Source organism: Mustela nivalis (genome assembly GCF_964662115.1).
Source record: "Mustela nivalis genome assembly, chromosome: 4".
Taxonomy (NCBI): domain Eukaryota; kingdom Metazoa; phylum Chordata; class Mammalia; order Carnivora; family Mustelidae; genus Mustela; species Mustela nivalis.
The window spans coordinates 2,904,284-2,927,216 of NC_139023.1; the positions used below are offsets into that span (position 1 = coordinate 2,904,284).

General features: G+C 50.5%; 1 long non-coding RNA gene and 1 pseudogene across 2 annotated transcripts; one reads left to right on the plus strand and one right to left on the minus strand.

Annotated features, from left to right (window-relative positions):
- Nucleotides 1-5,647: 5,647 nt before the first annotated feature.
- LOC309863462 lies at nucleotides 5,648-9,794 on the minus strand. The gene is made up of 2 exons (XR_014311057.1): nucleotides 9,451-9,794; nucleotides 5,648-5,968 (listed from the first exon to the last, which is right to left on the minus strand). It is a non-coding gene; the product is annotated as an uncharacterized lncRNA (long non-coding RNA).
- Nucleotides 9,795-18,220: 8,426 nt separating this feature from the next.
- Nucleotides 18,221-19,442, plus strand: LOC309862440 (L-lactate dehydrogenase A chain-like; annotated as a pseudogene). The gene is made up of 3 exons: nucleotides 18,221-18,456; nucleotides 18,630-18,988; nucleotides 19,204-19,442. The product of its transcript is annotated as an L-lactate dehydrogenase A chain-like (transcript).
- The last annotated feature ends 3,491 nt before the right edge of the window (nucleotides 19,443-22,933 follow it).

A 22,933-nucleotide genomic window follows, 5' to 3' on the forward strand; every position in this document is an offset into this window, starting at 1 on the left:
CCTGACTCACATTGTTCTGACTTCAGCTTTTCCTGTTTCTCAATAAATGGTACTGTTGTTTTTATACAACTGTTGTCATTATGCTTAGAACCTCCCTTTCTCAAGTTTATAAGCTTGTCTCTGAAGGATCTCAAGTTCCACTCACCCTTCTCTTGGGAGTTCAGCTGTGAGCTGGATGGTCTTTGAGGACTTTGTGCAATTTATTTCCTCTCCTGGATATGAATTGTTGTTAACTGGCCTAATGGCTTTTGAGTATGACTTCTAGCAGGGCTGGCAAACCAAGGTGACATTGAAGACAACCACCACAAATCTGAAATCAGTGCCTCATGCGCACTGTGTTGAGTGCGACTTGTGAACCAGATGCCCTATCCAGCACCTTGACCCTTAGATTGTCCCAGTTTTGATACCACACCCCCATACAGTATCTAGAGAGCTAGCAGGGAATATCCGGTTTTGTCAAAACTATGGGTTATGATGTCCTTTCCAGACTCAGACACCACAGCCCTTGAGTAGGTCTCAGCAGGAGGAGGAAGGTGAACAGAAGGAAATGTAAGCAGGACCACGGACAGCCACCCAGAGCTTCCTCACGCCCTGGGCCAGGCTTTCCAGGCAAACTGGGGATCAAGTGCTATCCAGCAGCCTCGGAGAGAGCATCAGATTTTAAGAAGACTGTCTAGGCCTTGGGAATGTTACTAAGTTGAGAAGTTCTAGGTGAAATCTCTTTCCACAGCCAGGAGAAGGGACATTATCCCAATAGTACTTGAGTTCCACCACCTTTTCTCTCTGTTTTAGGCTGTGTATAATTTCTGAGTTAAAAAGCCAGGTGCTGATCAGCATACACGGGATTTGTAATAGGAAGATTACTTAGCATCAGATCCTAGCCAGTTCTCTGAGGTATGGACTTTCATTTTAAAATGGGCTCTGAAGGATGAGCTGCATAAAGCATTCTTCTCCTGGGAAGGGAGTCTAGGCAGAATGCACACATGCCCAGGACTTTCTAGCTTGGAATGTGTCCATGACATACTTTTCTGAAGGCTGAAGAGAGAGACAGACATCTGATTTTCTCTAAGGAAAGGGGAAGTGGGGGGGGGGGGAAGGATTTGGGGAATAGACACCAATCAGTAACCACAACAGCAGTGATTCATGCTGCTTTGTTAGAGCCTTGACAATACAGTCTGATTTCTTCACAAACCACGCTCGCATACCTAAACTGCTCCCCTGGTCATATGACATATTGGACTCTGAGTGAAACCATCTTTCATGATTTCAGTTCAAATGGACTGCAGGTGTTTCACAATTTAATCCAGGCATATTAATCTAGCATCAATGAGGGAATGTCTCCCCAAGCATCATATGGAAAGCCCACAGCTTTCAGTAGATTTTCATAAGCACTTAAGAACTACCACTGTAATTCTTTCTTCAAATTCTAATACTTGAAAATGTGGTCGCTCATAGAACTCACAGACAGATCAACTTGTCACAAAGAACAGGAATGGTCCCACTACTATGGAGTGTACTCCTGCATATGCATTACAAAACATCAGAAATAACAGGTAAAGAAATTCAAAGTTACACTTTTCTCTTGAACTTGCTGATTGAAAAAGCAGTTCCCAGTTTGACTTAATAGTCTTCTGGTAATTTAATATAAAGGTGACCAAGGTATAATTCATAATGTCCTCTAAAGTTCTGAGGAAAATTCATATTTTAATAAATAAATAATATCCGGAAGTATCAAATGATTCACAATGTCCCAAGAAAAAGAAACATTTTGAATATGACCTGGACGGTGAGACTTCCTGAAGGCCCAAAATTCAGTTAAGGTCTGGACAATTTTTATACCCAGTCACGTATGGTCTTTCAGTGTGTGTGCGCACACGCGCGCGTGTTTAAGCAGGTTGGGGCTGAATACTGTTGAGGATAGCAATTTTAAAGAAACTTTCAGGACTGTCATTTTTCTTGACTTCAGGGTCAGGGCTCCTCGCGGCACGTTTCCAGGCGGGATGGTTGCGAGAAAGCGGCCTGTGGGAGCCCTACCGAGGAGCACCTGCTCCTGGACGAGCGGAACTGGACCGAGTTCTCCAGAGCCCGCGTGCCGCCACCTGAGCACCCACTACCCTGCACGTGGGTCAGATGCCTCACAGCGTGGCCCACGCTCCAGACTCGGTCCGCCCGAGGCCTAGGAAGCCCGCGTTTCCAGACAAGGGGAGTCCCTGAAAGCGTGAAAGTGTGTCGCGGACGTCCGGGTACCGACGTGGTGGCTCCATGCCCAGGCAGGTGGTTTCCGATGTCGGCACCCCCCGCTGTTGACGTCCCGGTTAAATGCTGGGCCACGACGCTAGGAGCTCAGAGGACACCGAATGACAAAAAGGGGCTTCGACGCGGGTCCACGAGGCGTCCCGGAGAGGCCGGGCGTTCACTACCCCGCTGGGGACGAGTCAGAGAAAGGATGGAGCCCCCGACGCCGGGTGCGACACGGGACCTGCCACCTTCACTGGGGGTGTCCCAGACGCGGCCACGCAAACCCTGGACGCACGAAGCCGGGAGGAGGCTCCACGCCTCCCACGTTCTCCGGGCTCCCGCCCTCCCCGGGGCCGTGCAGCCGCCGTCTCCCGCCGGGCGCCCGGGGCAGAGAAGCGTCCTGACCGCGGGGCTCGCGGGAGCGGCCACGCTCCTCCCCACGCGCCACGCGTCCTCCCGCCGCGGGTCTCCGCGCCGCCTCTCCAGGGGCCGGGGCCTCTGCCCTCCCTGTCCCGGGCTCCCAGGGTCCTCTCCGGCCGCGGATGCCTCCCCGAGCACGAGGGCAGGAGGGAGCTGCCTCCCGCGCGGGTCAGGTGCGCACGACGGCGAGCGCGTCTGCACAGCCAGTTCTGGGGCGACGGCGAGGGCGCGCGCCCGAGCGCCCGCCGGGTCAGCCCCGCAGGGCTCAGCGCCTGCCTTCGGGGCCTTCCCGTGCCTCGGAGGTCTGGAGGACGGACCCTGGAGGGGCCCGCGAGTCCGGCTCCGGTCCAGCTCCGGCCGGGCCCTGCGACTGCCCGGGTGCGCGTCCCGGCCCCGCCGCTGTGTCCTCGCCGGCCTGCATGCGACAACGGCGCGGGGGGACGGAATCCTGACGCCGTCGCGAGGAGCGAGGTGACCGGCGGCACGTGCGAGGACAACGCGCGGTGCGGGGCGGACACCCGCGTCAGTCCGGCCGCGGCCGTCCGACTCGCACGGCCCTCGCGTCCTTTCCGACGGGCTGGGCTGTCCTGGGAGCCGCTCGGAGCCCCGGAGGCCGACGGGCTTCTCGAAGCTTCCGGGGACACCAGGGGGTGCCGGGTGACACCAGGCGGAGGGGGAACCCGCTCGGGCTCCGGGAGCCCCTCGCCTGCTCGCCGAGGCCCGAGTGTCCGAGCGCAGGGGCGCCCCACGCCGTCCCCCGCGACGCCGCGGAAGAGGCCGCCCCCCGCGCGCGGCACCGCGTCCGCCCCGCCTCCCCCCGTCGGAGCCGACCGCGCGCCCCAGGCAACGCGGCGGGTGGGGGCAGCGCGGGCCGCGGGACCGGGGACGCCCCGCCGGCTGGTTGAGCGCCGCGGCCGAAGGCCGAAGTCCGGGCCGGGAGCCTCCGGGCCGCGCGCCGCCCCTCCCCGCACGGCCCCGCAGCAGGCCGGGGGGCCGAGCGACCCCCACCCCCATCCCCGCGGCCCGAGAGCGACGCGGACCGCCCGGCCTCGAGCATCCCCCGCCCCCGCCTTCCGGCCCCGCCCCCGACGCCGCACGCGGCTGCGCGCGGAGCATTGTGGGCCGCGCGGCCGACGCAGGCCTGTCGGGGTCGCACGCGGAGCCCCGCGGTCATCGTCGCCCTCTCGTGCGGGACCGGCAGGCGGTGCGTGAACGCCCGGAACTGCGGGCCCTCCGCACGCGCGTGCCCCGGGCCTGCGGTCGGCCCCGCGCCTCCGAGCGAGCCACCCGCGTCCCTGAACCCGCGGAACCCGCGGAACCAGCGTCCGCCTCGCGGCGCGGCCGCGGCGGGGTCAAGCCGGGTCCGTCCCCTCGGGGCGCGCGCCGGCGGCGGAGCCTCTCGTGCGTCCATTTCCGCGCACGCGCGGCGTCGCTGGACTGGAGGGGCCCGCGGGGCTCGGAGGGTTGGCTTGAGTGACGCGAGCCTGGCCGAGCCTCCGTCGCCCTGCGCGCAGGGAGAGCCCAGACGGCGTCGCTGGAGGCCTCTCAGGGGTCCCCCCTGCAAATTCAGGCAAATGCGAGCTCTAAGCCTTGTTTTTCCTGCCCCCCCCGCCCCCCCTCGCCCCCGACCGGCGGTGCCGCAGGACCGCGAAGCGCGGGCTGCGGCGGGAGGTTAGAAGGCGCTTCCGACGGCGGCGCGCGTCCTGCGGCCCAGCCGCCCCTCTAGCCAGCCTTTCCCCTAGGGACGAGGCAGGGAGTGAGAAAGGTAGGGAAACGCGGCTTAGGACATGAAAGATTCGGAACAAATGTTTCTTTACTAAAAAAGTCACTTCAAACATGAAGAAGAAAGCCCAGGCCTGGAGCTGGCCTCCACGTCTCTGCGCCTGGCCGCCAGGGCCTGGCTCGCAATGCTGGGGGCACTTCTCCCTCTAGGGAGCAGGTCCGGGAGGAGCAGGAGCAGGGGGTGCGGCCTCGGCCTCTGCAGAAGGGACACGTTCCCGCAACAGACACGGGGCGTATCTGACTCGAGAGAAGTAACGCTTCGATGAGGGGAAGAAGCGAGAAAAGACGTAAGGTCAACTACCTTGGGGTGCATTAGACCCTCAGTGGAGTGTTGGAGTCTATACAGTCTCCAAAGCTTGAAAATTCAACAGGAGTCGCACACCGACACTCGCAGACATCCCTGAATCACCGCGCGGATCAGTCCCCTTCGGAGTGCGGGAGCCACCTCCATCCCACGCGCCTCACCAGGGCCTGCTTCTTCAATACCAGGGACCTTCCCTGACTTTTCGGATGGGAGCACTTACATCCCTTTTTGTTCTCTACAGATAATAGGATAATAGAGGATGATGTTTTACCCAGAACTAACAGGACGTCCGGGAGAACATGGCTCCAGACAGTCTTGGAGACCATACTCTTCTGCTTTTTCCCTGAGGGCAGAGCAGTGCTCGCCTCAGGAATTCCACAAACTTCTGGCTCTTCGTCTGCTCTCCTCTCGGACTCTCACTAAAAAGTGCTGTTAGCAGAAAAGAGAATAAAATAAAATAAAACCAACTCCTCAGTGCCCCACCCCCCCACCAGCAAAAGAGACAAGTGGTGAGAAGGGGCCACAACTTGGAAAAGATTGATTTTTCCTGGGCATAAATCTCACCCCCTTGTTCCTCTGCTCAGCGAAGCATGATAAAGCCCTTTTCCATAAAGTATTCAGTATCCGAGCCACAAAGCTCCCCCAATCAGTAGCCATCTGCTTCTGCCATAACTGCTGCTCCCGAAGCAGCGAGAGCGGCAGCAGAGAAAGGGCAGCACTGTTCGGCTGCTGGACAAACGAGACTGAATAGCTTTGGTTTTCCTTGTGTATCTGTATCTATAGAGACAGGAGAAGAAAGGCCGCATTATATTGATACAACAATTGTAAAACAAAACACGGAAGAGGCATCGAAAGGGCAGCACCGCATGCATCAGGGGTCCCCAGATAAAAGGGGAGCTAACAGATTTATAGAAACCTTTAATTGGTTTTCAATTGAAAGCTAAAGGGGCTGGGGCGAAGCTGTGAAGAGTGGCAAAGTGCCCCCCTCAGCCGTCTGGGAGGCGGGATCCATTTCCTGGAGGAGAACAGAATCCGGACCGGCCTGCGCCTCTGCCGAGAGCAGAGAGGGGTCGGCGCGGAGGGTACTTCTCTGAGGCCAGGGGATTAGGTGTGGTCGCAACCGCGGAGTCGCTCAATCTCTCTTTCTCTTCCTCTCTCTCCTCGGACTGGCAGGCAAGTGGAGAGGGCAGGAAAGGATGCAAGAGCAAATGCCAGTCTCCATCCCTGGAAGAAACAGACCCCAGCCTAAAAACCCGACTTCAGATCTGTTCCTCTGCCGGGAGGGAGGCCTCTGGGGCAGAGATAGGAGTCCCGTCCTCACCCCACCCGAATCCTTTCCTCTCTTCTTTTCTAGGCTCAGACAGGAAAAGCTAAAAATCACAGGAGACCCTCCAGTGAGTGCGGCGAGAAGTCCTTGCTGGCGCCCACTGGGGTCACTTCAGAGCAGACGCTCCGCGCAGCGCGCACCCGCGCCTCTTGTCAGCCCCTTCCTTCGCGGCCGGCGCGGCCCCCACCAGGCTCCGCGGGCGACTGACAGGGCCCACCCACACGGCTGCGTCTGTCTGTCTGTGTGTCGGTCCCTAAAGCTAATTTATGGGCGCGACCCTCCATTATCTTTGTCGATTTCTCAATTAATCACAGATAAAAGGCAATGGTGCAAATTACGATTATGAAGGACTAGAAGACAGTTTTGAACAAAATGGGAGAAAGGAAATAGGATTAATTGAACAGGAGAAAGAAGGCTCAAGGGGGAGGAACAGGCCTGGGGGTGGGGCGGGCAAACCCTGACCCCTGCGTGCTGTGGGTGGGCCCCGCTGCCTCTCCCAGCGCCCTCCTGAGGAGGCACCCCCCAGACGAGGTCCCCTGGTCCCAAGCTTGCAGAGGAGAGGGCACTGGGTTTCTTCTCGGGCTCCCAACCCTGTTAGGTGCCCGCCGGCAGCTCACTCTCCCTTGCCCCTCCTCCCATTCTGGCGCTGCCCCTGCGGAGCGTCGCGACCCCCGGCCGGGGATTCCCCTCCCCGCGGCGAGCCTGCGGCGGGCGGCGTCCCCGGACGGCACGGGCGGGCGCACGTCTGTCTCGGAACATCCCTCTGGGGAGGCTCTCGGCAGCCGCGGGAGAAGGGGTCTCGCAGGTCCCAGACTGCCTTGGCCCGTGGAAGGGATTAGCGACGCCCCTTTCCGAGGCTGCTTTCCAGAGCCGCGCGCGGGATTACGGAGCAGACGCGGCGGCACACGCGCTGCACTCGCCCGCCGGGGGGATTTGTGCGGGAGCTTAGGGAGCTCGCGGGGTCCGGTGCGCAGGGCCGTGGCGCGGGGGGCGGGGTCTGCGGCGCCGGCCTCGGGGGTCAGCGGGGACCTCGGGTGCGCGCGGACGCCAGGCCTCCCCGCACCCCCCGCCCGCACCCCCGCGCCCCGCGCCCCCGCATCCAGCCAGACGGCTCGGAGGAGGAAGCAGCGGGAACTGTCCGGGAGGCCGACCTGATTTTTAGGGTGTGTGAGGGGAAGAGGCCCTCGAGGGGCCTGACTCTGCGTGGAAGAAGCGGCTCGGCCCCAGCCTCTGCCCCGCACCACGTCCTCCGAGACGCGCCCATTCCGGACTCCGTGTGCGGGGAAGCCGCTCCCGACCGCCGCCCTCCCCGGCCCGCGGAGTCGCAGTCCCGCACCGGGAGACAAGGAGCGCCGCCCGCCGGCCTCGGGACTCGGGGCCGCGTCCTCGGGCGCCAAGAGCGGCGTCCGCGGGAGGACCGGGGCCGGGGCGGGAGACGCACCCGTGGGCGACGGACCCGCCCCGAGCCAGGGAGGGGCCCGGGGCAGAGAGGACGGTTCCGGGGGAGGAGGGGGACGGCGGGGAGGGCGGAAGCCCGCACGCAAGGAAAACGGAGAAACAAATAGGAAATGAGGGGAGGAAGGCGGGAGGAGGCTCCAGACGGCCGCTCCCGGGCTGCGCTCGAGGCCCCCGACGCCGCCCGCGGCCGCCCCCCTCCCGGCTGCTGCGGGAGGAAGAGGGGAGCCCGGGACCCAGAAGGTCACGGCCCGGGCACTACCGCTGTCCGCCAGCAGGGGGCGCCCCTCCGACCCGCGCCTCCCCCGGCAGCCGCGACGCCCCGCGCAGCCCGCAGCGGCCCCGGCTCCGGATGGGCGCCCCCTGCTGGCCGCCGCGCGATGCTCGGGGCCCGGGGAGCTCGGGCGGGGACGGCGGGCGGGGCCAGCGCGCGGGGACAGCGGGGAGGGGACAGCGGGGGGGGGCAGCGGGGGGGGGCAGCGCGCGGGGTGAGCGGGCGGAGGGGGCGGCCTTCCCGGCGGCCGCCGACCGGTCTGCTCGCCTGCTCCCGTCCCCGCGCCCCGCTCCCGAGGGCCCCCGGCGGCCGCGCTGCTGCCCCGGCCCGGGCCTGTGGACGAGCCGCCCTCGGCGCACGGCGGTCCGGCCGGTCCCTGCCGCAGCAGCCGGGAGGGGGGCGGCCGCGGGCGGCGTCGGGGGTCTCGAGCGCAGCCCGGGAGCGGCCGTCTGGAGCCGCGGCCGTGGGCGGAGGCGGGGGTTGCGGGAGCCGGGCCTGCGGCGCGGGGGCGGGCGCGGGGACGCGAGCGGGGACGGGAGCGTGTGTGAGGGCGGGCGGGGCCGGCCCGGGGGCCGCGGAGGTCGGCGGGTCGAGCCGCCCGATTTCGGCGCGGGGGCGGCGCGCAGTGCGGGAAGCGCGGGCGCCGACGGGGCGACTCCCCCCGCCTTCTGGGACGCGCCGTGGAGGGCCGTGGGGGCCCCGGGCCGCGGTCGCACGCGTTCTCCGTCCCCGTCCTCGCGCCTCGGCCGTCCCCCCTGAGCGAGCCGTCCCGTCCGGCGGGGGCTCTGGGCGCTGACGGTCCCCCCGGGGACAACAGCGCCGTTTGCCGGGGATGCTGAGGGGAGGGGGAGGCGACGGGCACGTGCGGCGCCGGGACGAGACAGGGGGGTACCGAGTGCGGATCCTCCTCCCCGTGTCGTCGCAGGCCCCGCCGGTGGGGTCAGTTCTCGAAGGGAAAACCGCGTCGGGAGCCGGGGGAGGGGGAGGGGCAGACGCGGGGGAAGGGGACGCGTGACGCCCCTGGCAGAGCGCTCGCGCACGCCCTGGGCCGCGGTCCCGGCCGGCTGTGGGGGCCGACGGGGGTGCGGGCGGGGGCGGGAGACCCGAGACGGAACCAGACCCGCCGCACCCCCGGCAGGAGACCCGCGCCCCTCCCCCGCGGTCGCGCGTGCGGTGGCCGGCGTCGTGCGGGAGTGCTGGCGCGTCCCCCCGCGGCGCATCTGGCGGGCGCGGACGGCGCTCGACGGCGCGGGGCCCGGTCCGCCGCGTGCACAGCCCTGCCGGGTGCCCCCTGCCCGCTGCCCGCCCCGCGCTCGCTGCCCGCCCCGCGCGCGCCCGCGGACGGCTCTTGCCACCCTGGCGCGGGGCCGCGGAGACGATGTGCTGCGACGGGAAGGGCTGGAAGCGGGGCTGGGGAGGCGGGGCGCCCCGCAGGTGCCCCCGGAGCAGATGGCGGCGCGGAGAGTCGTCTAGCGAGAAAGCATATGCGGGATCCGGAGGGAGGCTTGGGCCGGGTCCGCCTGCCTAGGACTGAGCGGAGGGAGGGGCGGGGGAACCCCTCTGGAAACCCCAAAGTTTGTTCCCTGAATACAGAGGCCACACACCCCCCCCCACCCCAACGGTAAGACCCCCCAGGCATCCCGTGTGTACCTGTTCCTCTAACTAGCTCCGAGAAGGTGAACCGTGACCCTCCTCAAGTCTTCTGATGACCTTGCAACCTGCGGGTCTAACGCTGCACCACTCTCCTTGCCTTGTAATTTGAGAAGAGAGGGAGCCGGCAGGCTGCCTCCTGGATTTGCAAACACGAAGTGTGTTGGGACCACAGTGTTTCATATATTAGCAACATGCACGGAGAAAAAAAGCTAAAGGTCTTAATTTTTAGCCTTTCAGAAGGGATAAAGATGAACAAAAGAAAGCAAAGGGGATTATTAAAATGGCAAAAGATGGATAAACGTTAAATCTAGGATAAAGCTTGCCTCTGAGTTGTCCTTTTTCTTAGGCTGGGTGATGATTACCTAGCTGGTCAGTGTATTTTTTTCTTTATGCCATACGTATATTTTATAAATACTCTTTTTATCCAGCCAGTATTTAATAAAGCAATAACAAAACTCAGAGGTTTGAGGGTTTGCAGAATGACGTTTTTAAGTTAAGTCTAACAGCTCTTTATTGAATGTGTACTCATATATAATGTATAAAATGATAATACTCTTTCTAGTATAAGTACATGCTATGAAATATTTGGGGCATTCTTATACTGGTTCGTGAGCACAAGATGACTGCTGTAATTCCAGACATCACACCATTGTTCTAAGCATGCATTAGGGGACAGGGGCAAAGAAAAATAATTCTTTCCTTTTATCAGTAAAAGAAAAACTTAACATTTTCCAGGTGACCTGGAAACATTTTTCAGGTGACCTGAGTCACCTAGCCACAGATAACTACAAAACACTCTGGGGGAACTGGTTCTCAAAGTGCAAAAAGATAGGGTAAGGGAATTAGGAATAGTTATTGACGTGTAGCCCGGGGTGTCTGCCAAAAAATTGAAGGCGAAGAAGACTTAATGTTAGCACCAGGCCAGAGCAGATTCTCAAGTTTTATCATTGTTTTAAGTAAGAATCTTTTTTTCTCTCTATAGTCATTGAAACTTATCAGTTAGGGATACTTGTGTTTGAATTTAACAGTTTCTTTGTGAATTTCATCAAATTCTATTTCAGAATAAGGGCTCAAGCTTAACATAGTCATGAAATAGGTGACATAAAATCTGACTTTTATTTAAATAAACTCAGGGAAAATGGAAGTAGAATTTGTTTACAACTACTTATTTACTTACTTACTTAAAAACTTATTGGGGCACCTGTGTGGCTCAGTGTGTTAAGCCTCTGCCTTTGGCTCAGGTCATGATCCCAGGGTCTGGGATTGAGCCCCACATCCGGCTCTCTGCTCAGCGGGGAGCCTGCTTCCCCTTCTCTCTCTGCCTGCTGCTCTGCCTACTTGTAATCTCTCTCTCTCTCTGTCAAATAAATAAAATCTTAAAAAAAAAATTATTTAGGGCACCTGGGTGGCTCAGTCAGTTAAGCAGTTAAGCATCTGCCTTTGGCTCAGTTCATGATTCCAGAGTGCTGGGGTCAAGCCCCGCATCAGGCTCCTTGCTTAGCAGGGAGCCTGCTTCTCCCTCTGTCTGCTGCGCCCCCTGCTTGTGTGCTCTCTGACAAATAAATAGAATATTTTTAAAAGATAAAGATTTATTTACTTCTTTGAGAGAGAGAGAGAGTGCAGGCAGGTGACTGAGGAGGGGAAGAGCTGAGGGAGAGGAACAGGGAAACTCAAACCGGCTGCACTGAGCATGGAGCCCAGTGAGGTTTCCGTCTCATGAAGCTACCATCAGACCAGCGGAAGCCAAGAGTCGGAGGCTTTGACTGACTGGACCAGCCCAGTGCCCCTGTGTACCAATTTAAATGAAATAAGGAAAGTAGCTTTTATTAGGACTACTGTTGTAATCCCAACTCTGGATTACTAGATGTGTGACTTTGGGCATTTTACTTGTCTGAATCAAGTGTCCTTTACCTGTAAATGTGTAATAATGTTAGTAAAGTCTGGCAGGGTTGTGGTGAGGCTTAGAAATAAGACCCCACATAGATTTTTAGGTGTAGTAATCAATAGGGACCCAGAAGGAAACAGAATTCGGTCCAAATGAAGGGACTCTTTTCAAACACATGGGCATGGTAGTGGGAATAAATGAGACACGAAGCACTCAGAAGCAGTTTAGCAAGAAGCTCTTGGGAAAGCGGTTGGTGTTTCTGGGGCTCAGTAAGAGCTGGAACCTGGAAGGAGGGGCTTGGCGAGAGCCGCAGAGATCAGCTGCTGCGGGAGAGGCGGCCGCAGGGCAAGGCGGAGGCAAGGAAGAATGCTGCCCTCTCTCGTCCCCAACTTTCCAGTTTCTTGTGTCTGTCTAACATCGGCTAAACCCACCTGGAAACTAGGCGGTCAGGTGTTGGAACGGTGCCGAACCTGCCTGGGTCAGCTTCTGAGGACTCAGAACTAGGCCTGGAAGGGTGGAGAGTGGATCTCAGGGCGACGATGGCGTAAAACTCGCAAACAACTATTCCTACTCGTAATAGACTCTTCAAGAACCCTCTCTGCAAACAGCTCTCGAAATTCACAATTCCAGCTGAAAGTAAAAACTTACTTTCAGGCTTTAGGGGTGTCTGGGCGGCCCAGTCAGTTATGCGTTTGCCTTTGGCCCCATTCATGATCCCAGGTACTGGGATGGAGCCCTGCGTCAGGTCAGGCTCCCTGCTCACAGAGGGGGTCTCCCTCTCCCTCTGCCTCCTCCATATGCTCATGCGCTGCCTCTCTCTCAGATAAATAAACAAAATCTTAAAACAAAACAAAAAAAATCCTAGCAGGCTTTGTAAACCTAAGCATCCAAGTTTTGAAGCATCATCTCTCAGAGCTCTTTGGCTGAAAGGTCCTGACCAGCACTCATGAGAGATTGCCAGAGGTCTTGGCAGGTTTTGTAAACCAAGACAGGGAAGAATTTGAGAGTACGCCCTCCGAACTTCCTCTGGACATCCCCAGGTCTTCCATCATTTTGTGGCTTCCTGTGTCAGGATCAGTCTTGCTAGGCCTGGTTAGTCACTTGCTGACTGTTATTTTCAAGGAAGCCAGCCAGACTTCAGCAAAAGGTGACTAACTCCCAACACATTAATCCCACAGCAACAGGAAGTCATTCTAATGCCTTCCCTAGAGTTCAGCGTCTATGTGGGCTTCAAACTGAAGTAACTTCCTCTTTCCAACTTTGCCTTCCCGGTGGTCCTTTCCTCCTAAACCTTAATAATCCCATAGATAAAATGACGAACAAGGACCGTGGTGGAGAAACATGCTTCTTTCCTCATTTTAGATACATATCATAACTAGTATCAGAATCTTGAGTGTTCACTCCAGATATTAATATAAACAAAAGCCTCATTTCTGAATTTCTAGAAATGAAGACTTTGAGAAGTTGAGAGTACTGATATAAAATTGGCAGTCACTGTTTTAATGGAGAGAAACAAGTTAACTCTAGAAAAGTTAGTGAGAAGCAAGGATGAATTATTGTATATAACTTGTATATTACTGTATATAACCAAACAGCACAGTTGACCGAAACAGGCCAACTTCCAGCATGATAGCTTGGGGAGCTCTGCTGAGCCAGCCCCCAGTGAAACTAGTGAAAATTATATATATACAAAAAAAAAAAAAAGTCATTTAGGGATACCTGGGTCGCTCAGTCACTTAAAGGTCTGCCTTCGGCTCAGGTCGTGATCTCAGGGTTCTGGGATCAAGCCCCGCATGGGGCTCCTTGCTCAGTGGGGAGCCTGCTTCTCTCTGCCTGCTCCTTCCCTTGCTTGTGTGCTCTCTGACAAATAAATAAAATCTTTAAAAAGAAAAAAAAAAGTCTTTTAAAGCCTCTAGAAGTCGTCCTAAAGGCAAACAGCAAATTAAGAAAGGTCTGTGCAAGAAACTCCATAAAAATTTGATAAGATGGATGAAACCGTGACATGTGAACGAAGACCACTTCCCTGCTGCCTCTTCCCAGCTCGCTGGGGCATAGATTCAACTCAGACTGCTGCAGCCGACAGCAGACAGCACCGGGCGGGCTTTATCCTGCAGCCCCCAACGGGAGGATCTTCTCTGCAATAGGAGCAAGGTGGCTGCTTTACCCCTCCGGCCCCTGGCTGTCGGTTGCTGGGGCTAGCTCGGATGAGTGTGGGGGGAGGTCAGAGCTTCCTTCTCACGCCCAACCCTTTGTTGGGGAAGAGACCGTTGACTTTGGGTTGGGTGTGGTGTATTGGGAATCCTGGGGCCCCAGAGCCCTTCCCTCAGTCTTAGAGGCAGAGATTCCATACCAGGAGAGGAAGCTGAGCAGACTGCTGCCCTCCAACCCCACCAAGCACTCGTCTCCTAGAGTTCCAGTGTCACCCAGAGGCTGGTCATTGTTCCTGCCCTCAGAGCCCGGGCTCAGAAATTCTGCCTGCGGGTGGAGGTGGGAGAAGCCGGTCATGAAGTGGTGGAAGTTTAAACCTAAGGGCTGCTTGCCAGAGCAGTGTAGCTGTGGGGAACCTGGCTGGCTCAGTTGGTGGAGCGCGGGACCCTGGATCTCGGGGCTGTGGGCTCCAGCCACGGGGTAGATACAGAGACCACTGCAAACAAGCAGACAGACAGACAGACAGACAAAGTGTCTGTTGTGTGAGTTGTGATGAGAGGCGCCTGGAAGGGTATTTAGTGTAGCTGAGACTGTAAGCCAGCTAGTTCGTGGGAATGAGCTGCAGAATGAAAGCGTTGGGAGAAGTCCTTTTGGGATTAGTACAAATATCAAATACTGATCTCAGAAACAGTTCTTTCCAAGGAGCCACAGTAGGATTGGATTAGTTTGTGGAGGAAGTCTGCTGCTGGGAACTCTTTTTTGTTTTTCCTTTTTTCCAGCTTTATTGAGTTATAATTGACACATGAAATTGTATATATTTATAGCATATGATGACTTGATAAACATGTACATTGTGAAATGATTACCACAATCAAGTTAATTAATAGATTTATTACCTCTTAAACCGGTGAGAACACTTAAGATCTACCCTCTTTGCAAATTTCAGGTATACCATACAGTATTATTAACTGTATTCACCAGGCTATGCAGGGGATCCTCAAATTATTCATCTTATAACTGTTAAGTTTGTATTCTTGGACCAACATCTCCCTATTCCCACCTCCCTGCCTCCCCACCCCAGCCCCTGGTGACCCCCATTCCATTCTGTCTCCATTAGTTTGACCTTTTAAATTTATTTAATTTTTATTTATTTAACAAATTTTTAAAAAAAGATTGTATTTATTAGAGAGTGAGCCTGAGTGGGGGTGGGAAGAGGCAGAGGTGAGGGACAAGCAAAGTCCCCGGTGAGCAGGGAGCCTAATGTGGGGCCCCATCCCAGGACCCTTAGATCATGACCTGAGCCAAAGTTCATGACTGAGTTACTCAGGAACCCTTTCTTTATAAGATTTTATTTTTAAGTAATTTCTATACCCAATGTGGAGTGCCCTGATAATTAGGATCAGATAGATGGCTCGCAAATATTTTCTCTGATTACATTTTTAAACAATCTATGTAAAATTATGTAGTACGTGTCTTTCCCTTCTGGTTTATTTCACTTAGCATAATATCCTCTAGGTTCCTCATTTCAAAAGTGGCAGTATTTCCTTCTTTTTATGGCTGAATAATATTCCGGCTGTGTGCATGTGTGTGTCTGAGTGTGTGTCTGTGTACCACATTTTCTTGATCAGTTCACCCATTGACGGAGACTCTAGTTGTTTCCATATGTTAGCTATGATGAGTAATACTTCAGTGAACATGGGAGTGCATATTATCTTCCAAGATACTGACTCTGTTTTCTCTGGATATATATCTAGAAGTGGGATTGCTGGATTTTACGGTAGTTCTATTTTTAATTTTTTGAGGATCCTCCATACTATTTCCCACAATGGCTATACAATTTACGTTCCCACCAACAACGTACAAGGGTTGCCTTTTCTTCAGATCCTTGCTAATACTTGTTATCTCTTCTCTTTGGATAATGGCCATCCTAACAGGTGTGAGGTGGTATCTCATTGTGGTTTTGATTTCCATTTCTTTGATGATTAGTGATGTTGAACATCTTTTCATATGTTTGTCTTTCAGCATCTTTTTGAGTATCTGTCTACTCAGGTCTTTTCTGCATTTTTAAATCAGGTTGTTTATTCTTTTGCTATTCGATTTTAGGAGTTCCTTATCTTTCTGGATGTTGATCACACATCAGATAGATGGTTTGCAAATATTTTCTCTGATTAAATAAGATGCCTTTTTATGTTTTTGTTTATTTTCTTTGCTGTGCAGAGATTTGTAGTTTGGTATAGTTTCCCCTTGCTTATTTTTTGCTTTTCTTGCCTCTGCTCTTGATGTCATGTCCAAAAAATCATTGCCAAGACTAACATCAGGAATATTTTTTATTATGTTTTCTTCCAGACAGTCTAAAGTTTCAGATCTTACATATAATTTTTTAAATTTTTAAAAAATATTTTATTTATTTATTTATTTTACAGAGAGAAAGAGAGAGAGAAAGATCACAAGTAGGCAGACAGAGAGAGGGGGAAGCAGGGTCCCCGCTGAGCAGAGAGCCCGATGCGGGGCTTGACCCCACGACCCTGAGATCATGACCCGAGCCAAAGGCAGAGGCCCAACCCACTGAGCCACCCAGGTTCCCCTTACATATAATTTTTAATACATTTTGAGTTAATATTTGTGAGTGGTGTAAGTTAGTGGCCCATTTCATTCTCTTATTTATCTAGTTTTGCCAACATCATTTATTGGAGAGACTGTCCTCTCTTCACTGTGTGTTCTTGGCAACTTTGTCAGAGATTAATTGGTTTACATCTGGGCTCTATATTCCAGTTCTTTTGGTTTATATGTCTGTTTCTATGCTATTGCCATACTGTTTTGATTATTACATCTTTGTAACATAGTTTGAAATGAGGAAGTGTGATGCCTCCAGCTTTGTTCTCTTTCTCAAGGTGTTTTGGCTATTCAAGGTCTTTTGTAGTTCCATACAAATTTTAGGATTGTTTTTTCAGTTTTTATGGAAAATATGAGGGCACTATTGAAAACATTAGGACAATATACTGGGAATTATTAGAGTTCAACGGCTGTTGTCAGGAAAGGGTGGAAGATAATTTTACTAGTACCATTGTCATCCTAGAGTGACCATAGGCTGTGCCTCCCTGATCGCAGAGCATCAGAGACTTAATAGTGTGTATGTGTATGTGGGTGGGATAAGGATAACAAGCCTGAGGCAGGAGACTAATTCTCAGAATTGCTACAGTATAGTACGTAAACTGTTTAGTTCCCAGTAAAAAACTATAGGGCCTGAAAAGGAATAGGAAAGTATGACCTACATACTGGAAAGAAGGCAGGCACCTGAAAATACCTGTGAAAATTACCAGATGTCAGATTTAACAGAAAAATATTTAAAATAACCATTATAACTAGTTCACAGAGCTGAAGGAAACTATGACTGAAGTAAAGTATAATGCCAAAGTTACACGAAATAGAGAATATAAAGAGAGAGAGAGAGATTTATTAGAGATAGAAAAAAGTTGGAAACTTTGGAGTTCAAAAGTGAAATGAAATAACTAAGCTAAAAAATTCTTTGGAGAGGCTTAGCTATAGATTTGAGCTGGCAGAAGAAATGATTAGCAGACTTGAATATGAATTTATGGTCTATTCAAGCTGATGAACAGCGAGAAAAAAAAAGAAAGAAGAGAAATCAACAGAGCCTCAGAGAAGTATTGGACAGCATGAAGTATACTAATGTGTGTGTAGTAGTAGTAGTACCAGAAGGAAGAAGAAATGGGAAGAAAAAATAGAAATAATAGCTGAAAAATCCCCAAATTTATTGAAAATTAATAACCTACACATCCAGGAAGCTCAATGAATAAATGAGACGAGAAGAATAGTTGAAAAGAGACCAGTAAGTAGATACATCCTAGTAAATATGTTGAAAGTCAAAGGAAAGCAGAAAATCTTAAAAACAGAAAGAGAAAAATGATCATCACTCACTTATCAGAGAACTCCAATAAGAATAACAGCTGATTTCTCAGCAGAAAAAGTGGAGGCCAGAAGCCTATGGGATACCACATTCTGTGTGTTTGAAGAAAAATAAAAACCTGCTTGGGTAAGCCAGTTCTGTGCGAGCTACTTCTGTATAGCCCCCTGAGTGGTGTGTCCTGTCTTCCTCTAGGTTTTATGAGTGTAAGAAATCTTTTTCAAGTTTATACACCTCTCTGTGGTGTTATTTTCTGTCTGTACCTAATCGATCATCAGATGTACACGTCTTGGGACACCCAGGTGGCTCAATCAGTTGAGCATCCAACTCTTGATTTTGGCTCAGGAAATGATCTTGGGGTTGTGGGATCGAGTCCCATGTTGGACTCTGTATCGGGCCTGGAGCCTACTTGAGATTCTCACCCTCTGCCTCTCTCTCACTCTCATTCCCTCTCTAAAACAAAAATAAAAACTCCCCCAAATCTCAAAACATTTTAAGTTACATAATTATTCCTTACAATATAACACCATATACCAAATTTAACCTTACAATATAACACCATATACCAAATTTAACTAAAAATTTAGATCAGAGACCTAAATGTAAGAGCAAAAACTGGAAAACTTTTAGAAGAAAATAGAGGGTTAAAATCTTTATGACCTTCAATTTGGCAAAGGATTCTATGACATGACTCCAAAATCACAAACAACCAAGTCAGAGCTGCTGCCACCAAGTTGGGGTCCAGTCTCAAGCACCGCTGACCCTGGCCCGCCCAACGTGCTCTCCCGATTCCTTTTAGTTCTAAGTCCAAAATGGCAGCTCTCAAAGATCAGCTGATTCAAAATCTTAAGGAAAAACATACTCCCCAAAATAAGATTACAGTTGTTGGGGTTGGTGTTGTTGGCATGGCTTGTGCCATCAGTATCTTAATGAAGGACCTAGCAGATGAACTTGCTCTTGTTGATGTCATGGGAGACAAAAGGGAAGATGATGGATCTCCAGCATGGCAGCATTTTCCTTAGAACACCAAAAATTGTCTCTGGCAAAGACTATGATGTGACTGCAAATTCCAAGCTGGTTATTATCACAGCTGGGTCATGTCAGCAAGAAGGAGAAAGCTGTCTTAATTAGGTCCAGCATAACATAAACCTCTTTAAGTTGTCATTCCTAATATCATAAAATACAGCCCAAACTGCAATTTGCTTGTTGTTTCCAATCCAGTGGATGTCTTGACCTGTGAGGCTTGGAAGATAAGTGGCTTTCCCCAAAACCATATTATTGGAAGTGGTTGCAATCTGGATTCAGCCCAGTTCTGTTACCTAATGGGGGAAAGGCTGGGAGTTCACCCATTAAGCTGTCATGGGTGGATACTTGGGGAGCACAGTGACTCCAGTGTGCCTGTATGGACTGGAGTAAACGTTGGTTTACCACCAGATGGCTGGTGTCTCTCTGAAGAATCTGCCCCCTGACTTAGGCACTGATGCAGATAAGGAACAGTGGAAAGGGGGTCACAAACAGGTTGTTGACAGTGCCTATGAGGTGATCAAACTGAGAGACTACATTTCCTGGGCCATTGGACTGTGGCAGTTTTTTTTTTTTTTTTTTTTTTTTTTAAGATTTTTTTATTTTATTTATTTGACAGAGAGAGATCACAAGTAGATGGAGAGGCAGGTAGAGAGAGAGAGGGGGAAGCAGGCTCCCTGCTGAGCAGAGAGCCCGATGCGGGACTCGATCCCAGGACCCTGAGATCATGACCTGAGCCGAAGGCAGCGGCTTAACCCACTGAGCCACCCAGGCGCCCCTGGACTGTGGCAGTTTTGGCAGAAAGTATAATGAAGAATCTTAGGTGGGTGCATCCAATTTCCACCATGATTAAGGGTCTCTTTGGAATAAAAGATGATATTTCCTTAGTGTTCCTTACATCTTGGGACAGAATGGAATTTCAGATGTTGTGAAGGTGACTCTAACTCCTGAGGAAGAGGCCTGTTTGAAGAAGATACACTCCGGGGGATCCAAAAGGAGCTGCGGTTTTAAAGTTTTCTACTGTACCACTTCACTGTCTATATTACAACAGGATTTTCATTGGAGGTTGTGCACATTGTCCTTATTATCTGATCTGTTACTCAAGGAATATTAAAATGGCCTAAGAAAAAAACATCAGTTTCCTGAAGTTCTAAATAGGAATGTTTATCAAACCCTGAAGCTATATCCTAATGCTGGATGATACCTGTCTTTGTAGTCCTAAATGGGTTCATCTCAGAAGCACCACTGCCAATATTGTGTATGCTGCAGTTGCTCTGCAAACCAGATCGTATTTCCTGTGTGTTCTATGACTTCTGATTCCTTCACCCAACACCCAGCATGCCTAGTCCATCTTTTCCATTCAGTCACATCCTCAGATCCAATGTATAAATTCATTATTGCATGTATTGTTCATAACTGTTCCAAAGGATCTTATTTTGTGTACCATATATGTCAGAATATGTACATTGTGTACATTTCCATATAATGTAAAAAGATCATGCAACGAACTAAGTGTCATACCAACTAAAATGCCAAATAAAATTTGAACAGGGACTTTTTTTTTTGGAAAAAAAATCACAACCAAAGAAAAAAAAATTAATTGGGAATTTGCAAACCATCTATCTGGTAAGGAATGGTCCTGTAATTCAAATATAGAAAGAACTCTTACTGCCTAGTAGTAAAAAGTTAAATAACCCAATAAAAGATTGGTCAATTGATCTGAATAAATATTTTTCTAAAAATGATAGAAAAGTCATCAACAGACACATGAGAAGATGCTCAGCATTATTACGCATTAGGGAAATGAGAATGAAAACTGTAACGAAATACACATCATACACACTAGTGTAACTATAGTAAAAAAGGCAGACAATAACAAGTGTTGGCAAATATGTGACAGTGTTTCAGAAAGTTAAATAGAGTCACACAGGTAATCCAGCAATTCTATTCTTAGATATACATTCAAGACTGTTGAAAACATATATCCACACATAAACTTGTGTAAACATACTCAAAGCAGAATTATTCATCGCAGCTAAAAAGTGGGAACAACCCAAATGTTCATGAACTGATGAGTGGATAGACAGATTATTTTATAGTCACAGAGTAGAATGACATTTAGCCTTAAAAAGTAATGACGTACTGATACAGCCACAACGCAGGTGAATCTTGAAAACTTACGCCAGGGAAATAAGCCAGACCTAAAAGAACAAATATCCTGTGACTATATATAAGTAATTAGAGCAGTCAAATTCTTGAAGAAAGTAGTCAGGGGTGGGGGAGGTAGGGAAGTTACAGTTTAACGGGTACAGAATTTCATGTAGGGATGATGAAAACTTCTGTTGATAAAGATTGCACAACAATGTGAGTGAACTTAATTCCACAGAATGGTACACTTAAAAACTGTTGAAATGGCAAATTTTATGTTACATGTATTTTACCACAACTCAAAACACTGGAAGTGAGAACATTTTTCAGATGGGGTTTCCATTGTGGAAGAGAGTGAAGAGACACTTGTGGTGGACACTTGTGCTACATTCAGCTTCAGCTGGTGAAATACTCGTTCTGTGAAAAGATGACTGATTATGATACAATTCTTAGAGCAGTTGCTAAAAAGCTATGCAAAGAGAAACATAGCGAAAAACATAGCAGATAAATTGAAATGAATACCCAAAAATGTTAACATAACCCAAAATAAGCCAGGAAAGGGAAAACAGAGAAACACAAGCCAGATAAATAAACAAAAAAGAAATAATAAAATGGTAGACCTAAATGCAAACACCTTATTTAGTGCATTAAATGTAAATGGTCTAAACATAACAGTAGAAAATGCAGAGATGGCCAGAATGGATTAAGGAAAAAAGAAGAAACCATGGACCAAATTTGTGCTGTCTACAAAACAATCATTGCAAATATAATAATATGTATAGATTAAAAAGATAAAAAGTAATGTCTGCAAACATTAATCAATAGAAAGCTTAATGGCTACATGAGTAGCTCACATAGATTTCATAGCTAAAAACAGAACCAGGGATAAAAAATGATTATTTATTATAATAATCAAAAGGACACATTACCAATAATTCATAATAATCTTAAATCTGTATGCACCTAATAATGCTGCTTTACATTACATAAAACTGACAGAATTGAAAGGACAAATAGACAGTTACTACAGTTTCATTGGAGACCTAAAACCTCCTCTAATATTAATAGTAGAATGAGTAGAAAGAAAATCAGCATAGTTGTAGAGTAATCATCAAACAGCTAGATTTAATTTTAACTTATGGAACATTTGACCAAACAACAGTAGAAATATCTCTTCCCACATGCACATGAACACTCACTAAAATACATCATATCCTAGAACATAAAGTTGACAAATTTAGGATAATCAGAATTATCTTAAGTATGTTCTCTAACCATACCAAGCAAAAACCAGATATCAGAAAGATAGTAAGCCAGGAACAAACATTAGAAAGTTAACAGACACTTAGAATTTAAATGTGTGTCAAAACAGCCTATACATTCAAATAGGGAATTTTAGGAGAAATAGAAAGTATTTGAAATGAAAGAAAATAAAAATAGAGAACAGAATTTGTGGAATATAGCTAAGGTAGTACTTAGGTAGAAATTTATAACTTTAGATGTTTATATTAAAAAAGAAGAGAGATCTCAAATCAATAATCTAAACTTCCATTTTAAACTAGAAAAGGAAAAATAAACCCAAAAGAAGCAGAAGAAAATAATGAAGATAAGAATAGAAATAAAAGAAGTTAAAAATATAAAATATAATCTGTTGGAGGCGGGCCCCTGGCCAGGGCGGCCTCCACCATTAAAAGATGGCGCCTGGCTAGTTGCCAGGTTAGGATTGCCTCGTGAGACTCAGCGGAACGCCCAAAGAGGAGGTAAACAGCATTGGTTGCTAGCGAAGTTGTTCGTTTAGGTGCGCAGCCTGATTCGCTCCCTCCTGTACCCTGCTCGCTGATTGGTCAGGTAAGCGTATGTAAGTGTGTAGACTGGCGGAAATAGAGACAGAGAAGATGCATCTGAACTGGGGCTTCTTGTCGTCCTTGCGGGTCGAGGGCGATAAATGGTGCCGGCAGCCGGGAACTAAATAAAGGATTCTTGCAAGGTAATCCGCAGGAAAGCGGGGAGTAAGGGTCCGCAGGTAAGCGGGGACAGTAGCCACGTTCAAAAGTGGGAATTCCGCGGTAAAGCAGGGAGTAAAGGTCGACTGAAGTATTTGCGTGTAAAAAGTTCATGTGCTAGTCAGTGTCTTTAACGTCCGTGTCTGTTGTCTGTGTGTTCATAATGGGATCTGAAGTATCTAAAGTGCGGTTGGAAGGGTCTTTAAAAGACCTGCTGAAAGCCAATGCAACTCCACTAAAAGCAAAAACTGCTCGGGCCTTTTTGAATAAGTGGAAAAGGCGGCTCCATGGTTCCTAGATGAAGGCTTGCTAAACATACCTCAATGGGACCACCTGTGATCCAGGGTTTGG